The sequence below is a fragment of the Rana temporaria genome, chromosome 2 (assembly GCF_905171775.1).
Source record: "Rana temporaria chromosome 2, aRanTem1.1, whole genome shotgun sequence".
Lineage (NCBI taxonomy): Eukaryota > Metazoa > Chordata > Amphibia > Anura > Ranidae > Rana > Rana temporaria.
The window spans coordinates 468,816,843-468,839,475 of NC_053490.1; positions in this window are offsets into that span (position 1 = coordinate 468,816,843).

Here is a 22,633-nt window from a genome sequence, read left to right on the forward strand (position 1 = left end):
TAAGTCTGAACTTGGATCTCAGATAGGTGAAATAGGAAAAAAGCGGGATCATTGGGTATTTTTAACTCAGAATTTTTTGGAAGATTCTCATAATTGACAACCAATAAACTCTTATTTTTTTACAAAACCAAAATATATGAATCAATGTCCCGCTTTCTTCTCCACATCTCCAACATCTGTCAGAATTTTCATTGCAGAATTTTTTGAGTCGTACTGGAGTATGGTACCACTGCATCAAGATTTTATAGTTTAATTCTTGAGTTCGTGTACAGATTGAAGAGTTTAGAGTCAAAAAGATAATCTGTTTACGTTGTAATGCAGAGAAGGTCCTATCTAGGTCCTTCTCCCATTTGTTAAGGCCTGGTATCTCCTGATCCTCCCTAAATTTAGTTAATAGTCCATACATTTTAGAGATCCCTCGGGCTAGTGGTTCTAAATCATTACAGTACGACTCAAAGATTGTTAACCGACTATGAAAATTACTTCCCGGGCCTAATGATCTAAAAAAATGACTTAATTGCAACGCCTGCCAGATATTGACTTCAAAAGGACCTCCTATTTGTGTTAATGTTTTAATCGATGGCCAGTTTTCTGATATAATAAAATGTGAGGCCTGATATACTCCTTTCTCTATTAATAACCGGAAAGATCCTCTTTCATTACCCGGACTAAAACTTGGGTTCCCCAATATGGGAAACAAAGGTGATCGCACTGTGGAAAAGTTCCCGTTTTGACATTTACGTGCAGTAATTTTTAGTGTTGTGCCAACTATAGGGTGATTTTTAAGAGGAGCCGGTAATACTGTATAGCACCAAGGTGCTCTACCTAAAGGAACTGTACTCAGCTGTTGTTCTATGTCAACCCACCTCTTAGATCTAATATGTTAACACCAGTCCACTAATCTAGATAGATGTACTGCATAATAATACTTAAATATATCTGGGACCCCCATTCCACCAAGATTCTTAGGCATAGTCAACAGATCTCTTTTAATCCTAGGACGTTTCCCGGCCCAGATAAAATTCATAAATAAACTACGTATCTGACGCAAAAAAGTCACTGGAATCCTAATTGGTAGCGCCTGAAGTAATTACCAAATCTTCAGAAGAACGGACATTTTGATTATACTAATGCGGCCAAACCAAGAATGGGAACCAAGTCGCCATTTGTCAAGTAGGGCTCGTAATAGATTATACATTGGTAAAAAATTCATTTTAAAAATGTCCTTTTCTTTTGATGGAATATTTGTGCCCAAGTATCTAAGCATTGGACTCCATTTAAAACAAAAATTCACCCGAATGAAATCCCGGGAAAGAGGGGATAGTGACATGCTCATGGCCTCAGATTTAGTCTGATTTATTTTTAAATTAGAGAGAGTGCCATATTTCTCAATCTCACCCAGCAAAGTAGAGAGAGAAATATGAGGCTCGGTTACTGAAAAAAGCATATCATCCGCATAAGCAAGCAGAAACCTTGTGGATTCCTTCCCCAACCCTAATACCCCGTATATACGGATTCAGGCGAATTCTGTTCAGCAATGGTTCCAAAGAGAGAACGAAGAGAAGGGGTGAGAGGGGGCAGCCCTGGCGAGTACCATTCGAGATGCTGAAGGGTTCAGAAAGGACCCCATTTGCCTTTACAACCGCTTGAGGGTTTGTATAAACACTTTTAATCCAGCTAATCATTCGTTCTCCCATTCCTATTTGTTTCAGCACCTCAAATAAGAACCGACAGTCTACCCTATCAAACGCCTTCTCCGCGTCTGTATTCAAAAATACACACGGTATTTTTTTATCGTTTACCTGATTAATCAAATTAAGAACTTTTGTTGTATTATCTCTACCTTCTCTCGTGGGTACGAACCTTACTTGGTCTAAATCTATTATTTGGGGGATCCATGATTGTATTCTGGTTGCTAATATTTTCGTAAATATTTTTAAATCTGTGTTCAGTAACGAGATGGGTCTGTAACCTCCACAATCCGCCGGGTCCTTCCCCTCTTTTGGAATTAACGTAATATGTGCTCTCAGGGTATCCATAGGGAATGTGGAAGTCAGACCCACCGCATTAAATACTTTTGTCATTTGTTTACTTAGCAACTCAGAAAATTCTCTGTAGTAACTTATAGTAAAGCCATCCGGACCAGGAGATTTTCCAGATTTGAATGATTTTAATATTTCAGTCACTTCTTTTACCGTAATAGGAGTGTCCAGACTATAACGGGCTAGTGAGGGTAATCTCTTCATACCTGTCGAGGTTAGATATTCTGCTATCCTGGACTGAGGCGAAGTAGCGTGAGGCAAATTATACAAAGTAGCATAATACTTCCCGAATGTCTGGGCAATATCTTTAGGTATCTGTTTTAAATGTCCCTCTTTATCTTTTATTTGTGATATATAAGTTGACCTATTCTTTTCTTTAATTTGCCCTGCTAACAATCTGCCACATTTATCTCCTATTTCATAATCTATTTGTTTCCCTCGTTGGATTAGGGCTTTTGCTTTAAACCGTAAGATCTCCGACAGTTGTCTTCTCAGATGTCCCAGCTCCCTACCTACTAATGCTGTCTGTATCTTTTTATGCTGTGTTTCTAAGGCCTGGATCTCATCTAATAATTCTTTGGTCTGTTTTTCCCTTTTCTTTTTCAAAATTGCTCCATGTTTGATTAAAATTCCTCTGATCACGGCCTTGTGTGCCTCCCAAATCATGCCTGGGTCACTCTCAGGAATGTCGTTTATCTGAAAATATGCTATCATTTCTTTAGATACATCGTCTCTTACTTCAGGATTTTGAAGAAGTCTTTCATTCAATCGCCAGCATCCCTTACGTCGAGTGGCCAGGTTAGACAGGGAGAGACACAACGAAACCGGAGCATGGTCCGACCATGTTATATTTCCGATGAGGATTTCTGTAACGTCTGAAATTAAATAGTGTGGAATCAAAAACATGTCAATACGCGAGTACACTTGATGTGGGTTGGAAAAAAAAGTATAATCTTGTTCTTCTGTATGTAAAGTCCTCCAGGCATCTACCACTTGCATTTCATGCATTTTTTGTAGTATACTTCTTCGGACCCGACAGGGGACAGCTGAAGTTCCTGAGGAGGTGTCGATTCTAGGATCTAGGGGGATGTTGAAGTCCCCTCCCAGAATCAATCTCCCCTCTATAAAATCTCTTAATTCTGAAAGGATTTTTTTTAACAAACTGGTCCTGCTGTTTATTTGGTACATAGATTGTTGCTAATGTTACCTTAATGTTTCCAATGCTTCCTTTAAGGAAAATAATTCTCCCATTAGGGTCTACCCGTTTGTCCACTAAGCACCATGGCACTCGATTAGATATTAATATTGAGACCCCCTTAGATTTAGCCTGTTGATTTGGAGCATGATACACACAAGGGAAAAATCTATTTTGAAGAAGAGGGAGTCTACCTGCCTTAAAGTGTGTTTCCTGAACATAGGCTACATCTGTCCCGGATCGCCTCAAATCGTTCAGCAAAATTTTCCTTTTCTCTGGGACATTAAGACCCTTAACATTCAAGGAGGTAATCTTCACCTCTTCCATTTTTCAGACAACACTGACAACAAAAAAAAAAAGAAGAAAAAGAGAAAAAAAATATATATATTAATAAAAATGCCATAAAACTATCCCCTATTTTGTAGACGCTATAGTTTTTGCGCAAACCAATCAATAAACTCTTAATGCGTTTTTTTTTTACGAAAAATATGTAGAAGAATACGTATCGGTCTAAACTGAGAAAAAAAAATGTTTTTGTTTTTTTTTTAAATTGGGGATATTTATTATAGCAAAAAGTAAAAAATATTATTTTTTTTTTCAAAATTGTCGCTCTATTTTTGTTTATAGCGCAAAAAATAAAAACCGCAGAGGTGATCAAATACCACCAAAAGAAAGCTCTATTTGTGAGAGAAAAAGGACACCAATTTTGTTTGGGAGGGAGCCACGTCGCACGACCGCGCAATTGTCAGTTAAAGCGACGCAGTGCCGAATCGCAAAAAGTGGCCTGGTCATTGACCAGCAAAATGGTCCGGGGCTGAAGTGGTTAAAGTGGTAGTAAAGACTTTTTTTTTACTATATGGGCTCCCAGGTGGATTTTGCCATAATGTGCTAGTATGCACCAAAAATTAGCACATTACAATATACTTACCTGTCATGTCATATCATAATGTGCTTTCCAGCATTTTCAATGATCCTGCAGGTCCCTGAAGTTTCCATCTACGTCGGTCTTTCTTTCCGGGTTCCAACTGTTTGGCTGTTTGAATGGCTGACATTAGTCCAGCCCATGCGCACATGCAAAGATGAGCAGAGGAGGCAGGGAGTTAAAGGTGAGGGGGATTGGAGTGGAGAGGATGGGGGAGGTTTGGGGTGCAGAGGTTAGCATGGGTTTTAGGATGCAAAGGTGTACTGACAGGGTTGATAAAGATGTAGGTCACGTGTAGAGCAGCCTATTCATATCATTGAGCTGCTCTATGGGCTACAAATGCAGAAGAAAGTCCCAAACCCTTTTTCAAAATCACGCGGTTCCAAGGGTGTCAGTAACAATTAATGGCACTGCTGTGTATCTGCTAAAGGGTAGCATGTAATCCCGACACAAACAAAAGTCTAAGGGCCAGATTCACAGAAGAGATACGACGGCGTATCTCCTGATACACCGTCGTATCTCTGCGACTGATTCATAGAATCAGTTACGCATAGATAGCCCTAAGATCCGACAGGTGTAATTGACTTACACCGTCGGATCTTAGGATGCAATACTTCGGCGGCCGCTGGGGGGAGTTTGCGTCGTTTTCCAGCGTTGGGTATGCAAATTAGGTTTTACGGCGATCCACGAAGGTACGCGCGTTTGTTACGTCGTCGCAAGTCTTTTTTTCCCGTCGCAATGTTAAGTGTGCTATTAACATGGTGTAAAATTACTCCACCATGTTAAAGTATGGCCGTCGTTCCCGCGTCTATTTTGATTTTTTTTTTCGGCGTAAGTACGTTACGCACGTCGCGATTCACAAACACGTCGGGCCACCTTAATTTCGTGCAAAGCACGTCGGGAAAATTGCGAACGGAGCATGTGCAGAACGTCTGGCGCGGGAGCGCGCCTAATTTAAATGGTACACGCCCCATTTGAATTGGGCGGGCTTGCGCCGCACGGGTTTACGTTACACCTCCGCCATGATTACAGGTAAGTGCTTTGTGAATCAGGCACATACGCTGAAAACTTGCGGCGGTGTAACGTAAACGGGTTACGTTGTGCCGCCGCAATTGTACCTGAATCTGGCCCTAAATGTCTCAGTTATGTTGGTGGTCAGTGTATATCTTCTCAATACATTGGTGCTTGGTGTAGAATCCCATTATTCACACTAGTGGCCAGTGTAAATGCCCCCATTACATTGGTGGTCAACGTAAATTCCTCCTTACATTGGTAGGTAGGGAGACCGCCGCTCCAGGTGAGCACAGGCAGGTAATCAATGTCCACTCAGGAATCACACGGGTGCTGGCAATGCATAGAATTAAGCAGGTGGGAGAATGGATGGACAGCCGCACTCCAAAAAGTCTTGTTGAAAAAAGACGTGCTCTTTATTGTAAAAAGGAAAAAATGCACAGCACACAACAGCATACAGTGGGATAGACAGCTGACGCGTTTCGCATTAACAACTAATGCTTAGTCATACCTCCTTACATTGGTGGTTACTGTGAATGATTCTATTACATTAGTAGTCAGTGTCAACCCCTATTACATTAGTAGCCAGTGTTGAAACTCCTCTTTATATTTATAGTCGGGAAAAAATATCAGCATTGCCATTGATCACACCCTCCCCTCCCCCCAGCACTGCCACTGATCCCAGGAGTGTTATGATCCCCAGGAGTTTTCTGTCTATTAATGGGACTCCTCACCTCACCCAGTCCATGGTGTGCAGGTAGTGAGGAGATGATGTGCTGTAACCTCTAGCAACCAATAAGTGAGCAGTAATGATGTACAGTAATCTCTTGCAACCAATCAACAAGCAGAAATCATGTGCTGTAACCTCTAGCAACTAATCAGTGAGCCATAATGTGTGCTGTAAACTCTAGCAAGTCAGTGAGTGGTAATGATACACTGTAACCTCTGGCAACCAATCGCAATCGCTGCCTGATCTGATTCAATAAACTGATTTTGAGTCAAGCTGATATTTAGGCTGCTTTTACATTGCAGCGTGGAGCCGCGGTGACGGTATAGCCGCGCTATTTGTAGCGCGGCTATACCGTCGTATTTACCGCGATATTCGGGCGCTAGCGGTGTGAGGTTTTAACCCCCGGTAGCGGCCGAAAAAGGGTTAATTCCAGCATCCTTAAAGCGGAAGTAAACCCATCAATTTAACAGTTTGAAAAAGCAGTTACATTCCTGGCATGCCGGGAATGCTAACTGTCACATTGGTTGTGCTCTCAACCAAACTGTCAAACCATCCAATGGCTGGTGTCATAACTGATCACATGTGCAGCATCATGGCAGTTGAAGATTAAACAGAGGCCAAGACGCGCCTTAGCAGCCGTCAATCAACTCCTCTTCGCTTAGAAACGCCCATTACCCGCAGGATTCCCCACTCGGAGCCGGAAAACAAGGGCTCATATAACGATAAGTACAAGTAAAAAAAAAAAAAAAACAGCATACTGCAGATGTTAGCAGTATGCTACAGCTAATGTCAAAAAGTGGATTTTTGGGTGAACCTCCGCTTTAAGTACGTCCGTGTGTACAAGGACTATTGTGCATTATAGGAAACAGGACAATATATTGCAAACAACTAAGGAGTACATCTCAGTAACTTTTCAAGTCCACATGGATAGATTTCATATGTTACAATAGCAAAATATACATTAAAAATAAGCTTTACCTATTATTACAATAAAGCCATCCTAGAGCTCCAGACAAGTGCCTAGGCTGAGAAGTGCAGTCTGGAAGAATGATGTCATCAGTTTGTAGCAGGCAGGAGGAAGCACTTCCTCAGTCTCTTGATCTACATATGACAACATGTGTACACACAAATCAAATATGAATGCTAATGTATAAAAGTACTAGGATGTAAAATTAACTAACTCAATCTGCACTTCTTTTTAAATGCCTTGTAGAGTGTTTTATACTTCTCTAAGTCCACAGTCTGGGTCACTAGCTAGAGTTATTTTCATGTGCGGCGGATTGATAATCCATCGCTTTGTTGTGCTTGAGTCAGCTGGTCCTCGTCTGTCCCCTCAAACTAATATCATTACCTACAGACTTTGTTTGTGGATCCTGAAATGCCCCAGATACTGGAAACCATTAGAAAATGGTCTTTGTTACACAGGCAGTGACAAAGACACCTACCTCCTGTACACAGAAGAAGAGAGAGGACTCAGGAAACAAGCATCACTTGGCCATTAGATTCAGATGACCATTTTAGATTTGAGGGGACATTTACATTGGGTTTTTCAAACTTTTTTAAAATTAACTAAAGGGGGGAGCCAAGTGTTCAGCTTTAAATGACTGTAACTAACGTGTGTTATGGTAAAGCAGCCCATTGATTTTGAATGGGCTCTTAAAGCACTGCAATGGATCTTTTAATTCGCCTGCACCTTAGTTATTTCTAGAGCACCACAGTCCATAGATAGATCACAGTTGTGCATTAGGATACCCTTATGCCCCGTACGCACGATCAGAATTTCCGTGGGGATAAACTCAGACGGATTTTTCTGACGGAATTCCGTTCAAGCTGTCTTGCATACACACTGTCACACCAAATTCCGACCGTCCAAAACGTGGTGACGTACAACACTACGACGAAGAATGAATGAATGAAAGAATGAATGAAGAATGAAATGCGTCGACTTGATTCTGAGCGTGCGTGTTTTTTTCTCCGTCGGAGTTCTATACAGACGAACAGAATTTCCGTTAGGATTTTTTTTCATCGGAAAAAAAGGAGAACATGTTCTCTTTCTAAGTCCGTCGGAATTTCCAATGGAAAAACTCAGATGGGACACACACGGTCGGAATATCCGATGAAAAAATTTGATCTGACTTTTTCCATCGGAATTTCCCATGTATACAAGGCATACAAGTTATGTCCATTGTGGTACACTAGGGATATGAATTGAGACATGATTAAAAATGAACACCACCACAATGTAAAATGGTTTGTGTGTTACCGTGCGTTACATTAGAGAGATTTACTTCATGTTACTGCAACACAAAAGTATGAATCCAGCCTTATGGTGTCAGTAAATGGTGTACTGAGTGAAATAGGAAGTTGTCACTGGTCTAGTTTTAACCAAATCAACTACAGCCTTAGTAAATGGATATGGATATGAGTAAATGGCATGTAGCCTCAAGTCTCTAAGTATTACCTTTGATAAAATGTCTTAGTTCTATACAGTGGGCTAGATTCAGCATTGATTTACGCTGGAGTATCTATATATACGCCGCGTAAATTCAAAGCTGCGCCGGCGTATCTTCTTTCTGTATTCAGAAAGCAAGATACGCCGACATTAGTCTAAGATGCTGGCTGCTAGGTGGCGCTTCCGTCGTTTTCGGCGTAGAATATGCAAATGTCCTAGATACGCCGATTCACAAATTTCCGTACGCCTGGCACTGTTTTTTTACGTCGTTTACGTTAGGCTTTTTTGGCATAAGGTTGCTCCTGCTATTATGAGGCATACGCAATGTTAAGTATGGACATCGTTGCCGCGTCGAATTTTGAATTTTTTATGTTGTTTGCGTAAGTCGTTCGCGAATAGGGCTGAACGTAATTTACGTTCACGTCAAAACCAATGACGTCCTTGCGGCGTACTTTGGAGCAATGCACACTGGGAAATTCAACGGACGGCGCATGCGCCGTTTGGGAAAAACGTCAATCACGTCGGGTCACCAAGAATTAACATTAAACACGCCCCCTCATCCTCATTTGAATTACGCGCGCTTACGCTGGCCCCATTTACGCTACGCCGCCGTAACTTAGAAGGCAAGTGGTTTGTGAATACAGCACTTGCCTCTCTTACTTACGGCGGCATAGCGTAAATACGATACGCTGCGCCGCCGTAACAATGCGCGCCCCTACCTGAATCTAGCCCAGTATGTACAAGTGAGGTTTAAATGTATGGCTTAGTCTTTTTAAATCAAGTTTACCATATTTTGAAATCTAACTGGTAAGATATAACCATAGATAAAATGCAAAAGTGGAATTTGGGCAATAAATGTCACCTGTGCTCTAAAGCAGTGGTCATCAACCCTGTCCTCAGGGTCCACTAACAGGCCAGGTTTGCAAGATGACTGAAATACATCACAGGTGATATCATTTGCTGCTCAGTGATTGCAGTTTTCTAGTCTGCATCCCCCCAAGGTAATACATAAAACCTGGCCTGTTAGTGGGCCCTGAGGACAGGGTTGATGACCACTGCTCTAAAGGATAGAGTATTGAGGGAGAAAGTGCAACCTGTGCCAAGGATCCATTCACCTTCTGAAGCTGGCAAGGGAATCAGTCCTAGACAGGCTCCTGAAAAAAAAAATTACATTTTAAAGTGAACCTAGAATAAATATAAGATACAGAGCCTTGTTGCCTCTTTTGACGAGCTTCATGGTAACCACACTTTGCTTATTTTTATACAGGCTGAGCTCACATTAGAAACATGGACTCAATTTAAAAGGTTCCATCACACATGAAAATAGGAGGGTAAATAAACAGGAACATTTAATACGTGAAATGTCATGTATAACACAGACAGTCCTTTATTAGGCCTGAAAGGCTGATCTGAATTGCTGTTTACTGATGCTTAGTAAACAGCTGCACTTGACTGGGGAGTGGCTGCCGTTTTTAACATACTTCAGTCTTCTCAAGAAATACATCACTGACTGAGCTGCCGGTTGAAACAGTGATATTAGGCAGGCGGGTTTCATGAGGTGTGAATTCATTATTGTTACCTACACTTAAAATCCGAAAATAACAAATACTCCCTTCTTCTTAAAGCCTTGCACACTTCACTCAAAGGTTAAAATGAATCTTTGATTTGCATGAAGAAACATAGCATACCTCTCCAAGGTTTCCTTTTAGCTTTAGTTGACCAGGCCACTCTGCTACCTATAATGTTGGTCATTAAAGCGGTGGTTCCCCCTAAAACAAATTTCTAACAATAGATTCGTAAGACCCGTTACACTGCGGGTAGGCTGGCTTTTTTTTTTTTTTTTTCGTACATACCGAGATCTCCCCGTCTCGTCCCTTGGCGGTGGGCGTTCCTAGTTGATTGACGTTCCTCGGACGGGCGCGTACGTGACGTCACGACTTTCCGACAGAAGCCGAACGTCATTGCGCAGGCGCCGTATAGAGTCGGCTGATCTGGAACCCCATTTGCTTACCCATGAAAATGAAGATGAGATGTTCACAACTGTACCCACTGATGTTCCCTTGCTGCCTTTCACAAAGAGATTAAATAAATCCTTAAAAAGCATACATTATTTAAAGTTTATGTAAACCCTAATGCCGCGTACACACGACCGTTTTTCATAACGAGAAAATGCCATTTTTTAAATCGTGTAGGCTCCAGAGCATTTTTCTTGTCATGAAAAGTGACCATTAAAGATTTAGAACATGCTCTAATTTTTCTCATCCTTTTTTAAGTCGTCGTTTTTCACGTCCTCGTTCTTCACGTCGTGAAAAAACGGTTGTGTGTAGGCTTTAACGACGGGAAAAAATTGTGCATGCTCAGAAGCAAGTAATGAGATGGGAGCACTCGTTCTGGTAAAACTAGCGTTTGTAATGGAGATAGCACATTCGTCACGCTCTAACAGACTGAAAAGCACGAAGACTGAAAAGCGCGAATCGCCTCTCACCAAACTTTTACTAACACAAAATTAGCAAAAGCAGCTCAAATGGTGGTGCCATCCGAATGGAACTACCCCTTTATAGTGCCGTCGTACGTGTTGTATGTCACGCCCTTTGCTCAAGCATTTTTTTTTTTCACGATCGTGTGTATGCAAAGCAGGCTTGACGAGAATCACGTAGAGAAAAACATCATTTTTTTCATGACATTAAAAACGGTCGTGTGTGCGTGGCATACGAATGTACTTTTCTTATTTGCTGTGTTGACTATAGCACTGTTTATTATATATGTTCTATAAGTGTAAAGAATAAACTTGTTGAGCCTTCTCCTGCATAGATACAGTATGGTGAGTGAGCATTAGGACATGAAATATGTTGCTGCCCATCAGTATCAGGTGAAAACAAGGGAAAAATACTAAAAATTCAAACTAGTGCTATCTCCACAATATGCACAGGTCCCGATTACTACAATTGTCAAAGAGACAACACTAGGGGGTTATTTACAAAAGGACAATCCAATTTGCACTACAAGTGCAAAGTGCACTTGAAATTTCACTGAAAGTGCACTTGGAAGTGCAGTCGTAAATCTGAGCGGAAGATCTGAAATGAGGGGATTTTATCATCCAATCATGTGCAAGCTAAAATGCTTTTTTCTATTTTCCTTGCATTTCCCTCTCAGATTTACAGCGACTGCACATCCAAGTGTACTTTCAGTGCATTTTCAAGTGCACTTTGCACTTGTAGTGCAAAGTGGATTAGCCTTTCGTAAATAGCCCCCTAGAGTTCTCAAACCTCACACCTAGTTGTGTTCTTGAGTTCGTGTGGCATAAAACAAAATTTCTGCAAGACTTCACCCTGTATAAATTGTTCCCTCTGTACTGCCAAACAGATCTATTTCATTACTTTATATGATACCATGTTATCAAGTCCCCGTAAACTCTTTTTTACCCTTGACTCTCTACTTTGTCCGCCACCACCTCCAGTCACCTCCAGTTCATTCACTGTCCAGTACACTGCCAGTCTTTCAAAACAAGATATATGTGATTCATGACAAGATCCCCATTGTCTCAATATCTCTCCCAACAAACCATGTCTACCACCACATTCAGTACTTTTTCTCTTTTGACCATGTCACCACAAAGGAGGTTGCTAAACTTTTTTTCATGCCCACCTAACCACCTGCCACCTGGACCCTATTTCCTCACAACTACTCCAATCACTCCCCCAAAACATTCAAAAACTATGCTTCTATAACTTACTAACATATTACTAACTGCTAAAAGCAATGGCCACTTACTCCTTACACATGCTACCACATCTGTCTGATGCCTTTGTTACAGTTTTTGACTTGCTCCTCTTCAAATAACTCTATTCCCTTGGCCTCCAAGACTCTGTTCATGCCTGTGGAAGAAATAAAACTCTATTTTTTAAAATTCCACATGTATCAGTATAGATGTCGCACCATTTCCTCAAACTCAATCTTTCCAAAACTGAGTTCATAATATTCTTATTCCAATTATATTCTTTCTCTGTAAGAAAAGCATTACCTATCTAAGTGCTCCTTCAGCGTCATGTACAACTGTAGCTCCTCTTCTCATCTACCTCTTTTCGTAGGGGTCCCCCAAGACTCTGTCCTCTGCCCCTCTATTTTCTATCTGCACCTGCTCCCTAGGTTAGCTAATAGACACCCATGTCTTCCAGTGTAATTTGTATTCTAAACATAACTAAATCTTTATTTCTACTTCTCAGCTTACCCATTTGGTCTCCTTCTGCATCACTAATTTACTAACTGATATACTGTATCAGTATAGATGTCACACCATTTCCTCAAGCTCAATATTTCCAAAACTGAGTTCATAATATTGTTATTCTAATTATATTCTTACTCTGAAAGAAAGGTATTTGTACAGCTATAACTGAGAGAGAGGACTCGTTCGGCAAACACAAACGTGTCTGTAACAAAAAGGGAATCTATATGTTCCCTAAAGTTTTTAAAAAGATTTGACTGTTTTCCTGGCATTCCAGTGGACACCTCAGTCACTTAATTTATTAATGGCTATAGATTGCCTGCCCATGCCATATTCAATCATTTAAAAAAATTGAGTTTCATTCCTACCACAGGTAACAGTATTTGTTCACTGAAAATAATATATATCTGAGTTCCAGAGATTCTGTGAAATCAAATGAAAGCAAATAAATTACTGCATTTCTCCATGACTACACATGTGCGGAAAATGGTGCGGAAAACAGTTCTTCCTCATCTTGGATGTGAGGCTTGGCTACTGGCAGACGAGTACAGGTGAACATTGATTACTACTGTGTACTTTTTACAGTGGAAAGTTAACTTAGCTACCATTAGAAATAAATTCTAATAGTAAATCTATTCAACAAAAAAATATTGCAACAAAAAATAGTAGCGCTAAATAATGTGATAAGAAGACAGTAATTGTCTATATGAAAGTGACCAGTGTAAAATAAATATAAATAAAAATGTAAAGTCCAAATAAAATAATGTGGTGAAACTTGATAGATGGATGAAACTGGGTGCAGAAAATTCCAGATCAGCCCTGATTCACACTGATCTTAACGTGCAATTGTGAGATACCCGCCACCAGGAAATGAGGCTTACCAGATATATTGAACCCTAATGAGCCTACGCCCAGAGGGTCAATAAAGCTGAATGTATAGATGGAGGATGTACCAGCAAGGAACCGAATATCCAACCAGCAGGATGCAATGAAGCCATCACTCAAGGGAAGGTGTCAATTGCTGGGAGATGACTCACAGATGATTAAGCCATACCCAATGTGCAGGGAGGAAAGGAAAGGCACATAGCGTAATACCGTAAAACATTGGACGTTTTAATGACGGTTAAAAACACTTACAGTTACGTGGATAAAAAGGACATCAAATCGAAATGTACATGGCAGCAGTGAAGTCCCGACGCGTTTCGCAAAATCTTGCATAGTCTGGGTTAAAAAAATGCCGGCCGGCAAGTGAACGGAGCCCTTCCTCCTCAGCGTGGTGATGTTACTGCACGTCCTCCGCTGGGAGTGCAGTGACGTCACCATGCTGAGGAGGAAGGGCTCCGTTCGCTTGCCGGCCGGCATTTTTTATATGAACGATTTTATCTGTGTTTCTGTAAGTACAACTTACTTTTTTTTAAATAAAATGTGTTATGCGGAGTTACGCTATGTTGCATCCTCTTTTTACACAATTGGTGGAGCTTATGGATGTGAAGGAAGCCAGTTCCAGGAATCTGTAACCTGTGGGTTCATTACAACTTTAAAGGCCGCGGCTGGGCTATAGCCGACTGCAAACTGTGCTTGCCTGTCTGGTAAGCGGCTTTGATACCTGGTGGCGGGTCTTCACCTAGAGTGTGCATTACCTGTGAAAGTCACGGTGGTGATTAGGAGCATACCGTACAAGATTAGATGAATATGCACAGTGAAAAGTGCACCTTGTGGACTGTACACATATGTTTAACAACTTTTAGTTTCAGTGGACTTTAAACGTTTTTGGTGCAGTGGCGCAGCTATAACCCCTTGTTGTCTATATTTTTTTGTGCATTGCATGCTAGCTGCCGCCTCCCTCTTTACTCAATCTGTTTGTTAACTTATTGAGTACCCTTTCTGAATGTTATAATTTGACTAGCGCAGTTTTTCTTCCTTGTCTCATTATTATATTAATATTTGTTATAATTATTTATAGTTATTTATTATAATATAATTTATTATTTTGTGTTTCAAACTTTATCATATGTCTACTAGACTCTTGTTTGGACATATTTAACCCCCTTGGCGGTAAACCCGAGCGTGACTCGGGGTTGGTTTTTCATGTTAGGATCGGTAACCCCGAGTCACGCTCGGGCTGGACGTGCAGGCAAGTTACTTACCTTGTCCCTGGATCCAGCGATGCCACCCCGCTGTGTGAGCGAGCGGGACCTCCTCGCTCGATTCACAGTCTCCCCGTGTGCCGCCGATCTCCGTTCCCTGCGACGTTACGACGCACGGGAGCGGAGAACGGCGCCAAATTCAAAAAAGTAAACAAACACTTTACATACAGTATACTGTAATCTTATAGATTACAGTACTGTATGTAAAAAATACACACACCCCTTGTCCCTAGTGGTCTGCCCAGTGCCCTACATGTACTTTTATATAATAAAACATGTTCTTTCTGCCTAAAAACTGTAGATTGTCCAAAAGTGTCCCTTTATGTCAAAAATGGTTTTAGATCAGCTAGAAAACAGCGATAATAAATTATAATCACTTGCAGAATTGTGCGATAGCGATTTGTGGGGAAATTCGTCATAAAAATAAAAAAATAATGACAGCGACAATTCTGCAACTGAGCAAATTTCAGTGATTTTGAGTTGATTACATTATTGAATAATTTTTATTATAATTATATTATTATTTGTTATAATTAATTATAATTATTTATTATATTATAATTTATAATTTTGTTTTAAAAAAAAAATCATACCCGGGATGCCTACAAGACTCTTGCTTGGTCAGATTTAAGTGAGTTATTTCTAAAAATTACAGGCCTACAGTATAAAATTTCCTTGCAAAATAATTGTACCGCTTTTGGTACGTAATTCCAGACAGAATCATACCGCCAGGGAGGTTAAGTGAGTTATTACTAAGAATTACAGGCCTACAATATAAAACACCAAATTTCCATGCAAAACATTGTACCGCTTTGAGCATCAAAAATCTGACATAATCATACCGCCAGGGAGGGTAATGTCAACCAAGATATTACCCAATGAAAGAAGTGAAATGCACATAGTATAACGTCAGAGGTTGTAATGCCAGATGTTAACAAAACTATCAATTCAACACTTGACAAAAATGTTACTAACCAGAACAAGGTTCTAAGTATAACATATTCTACTCTGATTTGCACCATTAAGAATTCTTAAAAAGATATTGGGGTTGGTTTACTACGATAAGTATCATTTACCAAACATATCCTTGGAACTGCGTATTTGTTTGGGACCTTACCCTTTGAATACAAATGGTCCATTAGAGACCGGGATTGGTAGCTGGCACGCACTTTTTGTTTTTTCTATTGTGATCTTCAGTACAGCGTGAGGGAGGTGATTTCAGAACATGGTTCCATTACAGCCTTTATATTTACATGGCGATCTATGATATACAGATTGTGAATGTAACCCTGATCAACTTATTTCCTCTGGACCACTGTTTTTCATCTCATGCTTTTTCACCTACCTCCTTAATACTTTATAACACTAAGGACTAGTGCTGATTGTGTGCTTTTTCCCAGGACTCCAGGTTTTCACCAGTCCAGGACCAATTCTATATTCCCTTGCAGGAATGCAGCCAGGGTGTCAGTTTTACTACTGTGCTTTGTACACTAAAGTTGCTATTGTTATATACTGTATATGAATGGTCATTGGATGTGGGCATGTATGGCGGACATGGAGTTTTATCTGTACGAATCATCACATTTGATGGTTGGAGTCATGCAGGACCCCTGAAGAAGGGGTCCTGCATGACTCCAACATGTTGCACTACTCTTGCGATGTGATTATGCATTAAAGAATTTGCTTGGACTCTTCCTTATTGATCCATGGTGTGCTGGCAAATATTTTCCTTATCTGCACGAATGTCACAATTGAATGATTTCGAATTTTAATGTTAGCTTTTGATACAATAAACCTTTTGTAAATCCAATATGTACAGTGGGCTGTGTTTATAGGTACACGATTGGTGTTGGTAGAGCTCATACGGGTCTTTTAATTTGAGATTTCTATCATGTTCTTACAGAGAGTTCCGACTCCATTCCTCTCCTCTTTCTCTATTGTTTAGAGAGTTATACACATTGATGGTTATTATATGTCCATAGCAATTAATACCTGGAGGGATCCTTGTTTTTAGTTTACTATTTGACTAGAGGCTGTTCACTTTGGAAACTGAACCGTTTCTACATTTGTAAATCACCCCAATTATGTGGCAATGAGGAATAGATCAGAACAAAGTCATGAGTTAAAAAAAATAATGTAACAAAAATCTTTCACTATAATTGACAAGGATCAGGGGGCTAAACCCTTGGGATTTGGATACTCTTTTGTATCACCCGTTATAGGCGTAGGTTCACCAATGCACAATTAAAAGAATACTCAGTCTTTACCCCAGGACCTTTACAAGGAGACCGGTGTGGCTCAAACAGGCAGCTTGATTCAGTCCATGTCATACTTAGTCCTTGCTGCCTCATTATACGGTACATTTCTGCTCAGCTCCATATGCTACTGTATGTTCCTGGATCTCTCTGCTCCTCAGCTCCCAAAGCTAAGTCTTCCCACACTACAGAATTCTCTTCAATGTCCACAAGCATGAATCAACATCTACACTAAATGCTCAGGCCCCCCGTCCATTTGCAAGAGCATGGACAAGCAAGCATTTGCTCTGATTGGTTCAGTTTCCCTTTTAAGGGCAATAAGTATTGACTGTGAATTTATAAATAGTTTAAAAGTTGGGATTTCAATAGGTTCACTAAGCTCTAAGCTCACTTAGACAACAATTCAGACTGTAAACCCTCTATTTATGGAGTCATTCAGAATGGATTTTGATCTACACTTCGAACTTGTATAGTATGTCTGTGGAAAACATCTATCTCAAATGTTATCTTTGGTTTGTTAGAGATAAGGAAAGTGTTGAGAGGTGCTCTACCTGAAAGAAAATATGGTCAAAGTCACTGGATAATATCTGTTAATTTTCTATCCAGAAGAATAAGAAAAAAAATAAGAAAAAAAAATAGATGTTAAAAAGCAGTGGTCAATAACAACAAAGCCATAGCCATACTATTCTGTTACCCCCAAAAGAAAAGGGTTGAATAACCCTCAAACATAATACAAAAATTACACAATATGTCCATTGTGATTTCAAATAGAAAATTATCTTAAGAGCACACTATACACCATTATATGTCAGTAACAATATTAACAATTTTGTTTCACTGGAAATATTGTGATTTGATACTGATATGTAAGGTATCATAATGTTCAACTGGCTTCTTATAATTAAATCTCATATTCTTATATGATTCCAGGTTTGTGGTCAGTGCTGCCATCAGGCATTAACATAGGCCAGGGCCCGACATAGTTGGCATTGACATCTGTGATAAACAATATAAAGTCGCAGCTTATGCGGATGACATCCTTCTATTTCTCTCTAACCCACTGATCTCTATTCCCAATTTACTTCGCGATTTTGACACGTTTCGTCGAATATCGAATCTGCAAATCAATTTTACGAAGTCCAAGGCCCTCAATATTTCCCTCCCCCCTGACCTAGTGACTTTATGTCAGACGAACTTCCCTTTCGGCTGGGAACCTCAGGCCCTCACGTACTTGGGCATACATATTCCCGCGAACTTGACTGAATTGTATGACAGGAATTATGCACCCATACTCCAAAAGATACGACACAACCTCCTCAGATGGACCTCAGGACGGTTCTCCTGGTTTGGTCGTATAGCTATACTAAAAATGAACGTCCTTCCTCGCATTCTATATGTTCTACAAACTTTACCAATCAAACTCCCACCCTCCTTCTTTACTACCTACAAAAAAATCTGTAGACACTTTATATGGGCCTCCAGACCTCCTAGGTTGAGCTGGGACAGACTGACTCTTCCCAAGCTTAAGGGGGGTTTGGGTCTTCCAGATATTAGGAAATATCACATGGCGTGCCACATAGCGAGACTCATTGACTGGCATTCACATTCGCTCACCAAAGACTGGGTTGCTATTGAAGACTCTTTCTCTAAGGTCCCTCTCTCCCACCTGCCGTGGATCTCGACCAAAGCTGTTCCGAAGGAATTTGCTTTACACCCCTTGACTGGGCCTACGCTCCTCTGCTTTAGAAGGGCCAGTGACTCACTTCATCTAGTTCACTCTCCGGGCCCTTTGACCCCATTGGATGACAACCCAGATTTTCCACCCGGGATACGAGAGGCCACGGCTCCCCAGACGGTCCAGAGACACACGCTGAGAGCTAAGGATTTTTTCCACAACTCCTCTGTAGTATCATATGATTCTCTACCATCCCGGTTTCCAGAAGCTACCATCCCTTTTTTTAGATTTTTACAAATCAGACACTTTTTGCAGAGCACCAGGCCTAATACACGATGGTATAGGGATTTGACTCCATTTGAGGAGCTATGCACAGACGCAAATCCTCAGAGGCACTTGGTATCTCGGGTATATTCACTCCTTTATGGAGATATCGACCAGAAAGCAAACACAATTAATGGTAGCTGGGAAGGTGAACTTAATTTAGACCTCATCGACGCGGATTGGGATAACATTCTCACTCATATACACAAAGGCTCAGTTAATATTTCTGCGCAAGAAAACAGCTACAAGGTATACTCAAAATGGTACTGTACGCCAGAGAGGCTACACGTATTTTATCCGACGGTGTCCCCTCTGTGTTGGAGATGTAACATGGCACAAGGTTCTCTCCTCCACATCTGGTGGTCCTGCGCCTTGATTCAACCATTCTGGGAAACAGTGCGCGACACAATTGCCCAAATTACTACATTCTCCTTGGACCTTACCCCGGCCCAGTTCTTGTTACACCACACAACGTTACCACAATCAACCTATAGACGCTCCCTCATGCTCCACCTTCTCAACGCCGCAAAACAATGCGTTCCCCTATACTGGAGGAAGCCTATCCCCCCGAAATTATCAGATTGGCTTGCTCGAGTTGACAAAATTGCTGAGATGGAGGATCTTATCCATCAAGCTAAAGACAACCCTACTAAATATAGGCAAACGTGGGCCTGCTGGATTCATTTTCGGGAAACGCCACAGTGTAGAGACTTACTCTTAATCTGAATCTTGCCTTGATTTCCTACCCCCATGACGTCCACGTAGTAGTGCCCCCAGGGAGCTCCCGACTCTCCCCCCCTGGGTCGGGCTGCCTATACGCCCTGGAGCTATGGCCTCACCCTTCCAGATCCTTTATTTTCGATTTATTTACTTTTTCTGGGTGATTGGAGCGTCTGTCTACCTGTCCATTCCCCTGTCTGTTAGTTTGTCTGTCAGTTTCGGTTGGTCCTTGTCTGTCCTTATCTGAAGTATAGATTTGTCCCCGATTGTTAGCCTTTTTGGTAAATTCAGTCCTGTAGCAAGCTTACCGTGGTTCCTGCCTCATATAGGCTTTGAGTAGTTGGCACTCCTCACTGCTCCAGATGTTAGAAGGCAGGACTCTGGTTGATTATCTACATATGTTGTGCCTTGTTTATAATATGTGATTTGCAGTATATCACGTTTCTCCTATGTTCACTACTAGAGGTATGTAGGGGACATCCATTCTTTACTCTCATGTCATTGTATTGATGCATTGCATAAGTTGTATTGTACTTCTTTTTATTCTCAATAAAAACCGTTTAAATGAAATAAAAAATAAATAAATAAAAAAAAACATAGGCCAGGGGCTGAAGGTAGCACAATTTTCAGCTGTCAGGAAAATTGTCCTCTTTATAACGAGCACATGCTTGTCCTACGCATGTATTTGGAGATACATTTTACCATTGACAGTATACATTTATGCAAGACTTATGCCGCGTATACACGATCGAAAATTCCGACAAGAAAACCGTGGATTTTTTTCCGACGGAATGTTGGCTCAAACTTGTGTTGCATACACACGGTCACACAAAATTCCGACCGCCAAGAACGCAGTGACGTACAACACTACAACGAGCCAAGAAAAATTAAGTTTGACGATTCCGAGCATGCATGGAATTGATTCCGAACGTCCGTGTTTTTTTGCACGTCGGAATTGCATACAGATGATAGGAATTTACGACAAGAACTTTTCTTGTCGGAAAAGTTGAGAACCAGCTCAAATTTCGACACAAAAAGTCAGCTGGAGCATACACATGGTTGAAATTTACGACCAAAAGCTCACATCAACATTTTCTTGTATGAATTTCCGATTTGTGTGTGTACGCGGCATAACAGAAGTGTCTCACAACAAACATTTGAAATGATGGGGCATGGCACAATAACAGTAGCTGGGGGTGCTGGTACCCATATTTGTATCTGACTGGCATGCATTGGACTGGGGACCTGGGGCTCACCAGGGGAAGTGAGAAGGAGGGCCCACTATGATTTGAAATGGCATGGTTTACCACAGGGCTCAAAATTTCAAGTTCTGAGCTTCTAGTCAGGCCTTAGGAGTTAGGAGTTACTTAACACCAGTTGCCCCACCTGACCCCTACACTGCCCTGCCCCTAATTCAGCTCCTAAACACAACGTTAACAATATTAACATAAAGCATATTTCATTGATCTGACTGTGATAAATAAAAATAGGATAAAATATGATTGGCTATTATAGGAACTGCACATCATTACTGCTTTGTTAAGTAAATATTTGAATTCTATATTAAATATAGCATTACAAAAATGTAAGTCAATGAATGACACTTTCCCTCATTTAGGATACAGAGGGATGTCATGACGCGAGATAAATTGAATACCTATGAGGAACTAAAGGACAAAGGGGAGGTAATAGAGATAAACGAATGGCAGTACGCCAAGTTAAAACATTTTTTTGAGGCTCTACCACAGCCGTGTAGATCAGTAGAAAATCTACGCCCACTTGAGAGAATTAGTCAAGGACAAACAGGGAAAGGAGTTATTTCTAAGATTTATAAAAATATGATGGAATTCGATCAATTGGACACTCCACCATATATAAAAAAGTGGGAGGAGGAACTGGGATCATCTCTGAGTATTGTAGAATTAAAACAAATATGGAGAAGAGTACATACCTCATCAGCAAATAGTAAAATAATCGAGTTAAATTATAAATGCTTATTGCGATGGTATATTACCCCTGACAAGGCTCACAAATATAAGAAAGAAGCCTCAGAGTTGTGCTGGCGCGGATGCGGGCAGATCGGAGATATGGCTCATATATGGTGGCAGTGTCCAAAAATTAAATTGTATTGGAGAAGAATTAGACACTAATTACTGAAATAACGAATACAGAGATTCCAGATGACCCCTGGGGATGTTTGCATCAGAGGATAAGATTACCTATGAAAGAATATCAGAAAAGTCTTTTACCCCACCTGTTAACTGCTGATAAAAGTCTGATAGCCAGTCACTGGCAAGAAAGGGAAAGTCCCTCCATTAAAGAATGGTGTAATAAAATGAATTCCATTCAAAATTTAGAATTCCTAAGGTTAAGTGATTCAGACGGTTTAGAGGAATTTGAAAAGATCTGGTCTAAGTGGACAGAGTTTAAAAATTCCATGACATTTGCGGAGCTAATGGGTGCATAGGGCATAGTACTTGGTAAAACTTTTTTAGATTTTTAAGGATGGATACAACATAAGAAAGTATTAAAATTAAGATAGAAGAAAGGGGAAAAAAATAAAATGATTAGAAGACACAGAAAGGCAACTGGAGTTCCTGGGGGAGGAGCGGGGGGGGGGGGGGGGAATGGTTGGGTAGAAGGACTATAAGAATTAAAGTAGAAATGCTTAAAAATATGTAAAAATTGATAAAATATATATTCGTTCTTTTTGGACACGAGAGGGGAAAAAAACAACACAAAAAAAAAAATAAACCCACATATAAAAACTTCCACATATGATGCGAAACCAGGAAGGAGATAGGGCGGGCAAATGAAAGGTGGGTAAGTCTCGCAACCTTCCTCTGTAAATGGTTAAGTCTGAGGTGGAAAGAGAAGAAAAAAATAAAAAAGGATACAGAGAGAATTACAGTGGAGCACATCACTGGACAATGGAGTG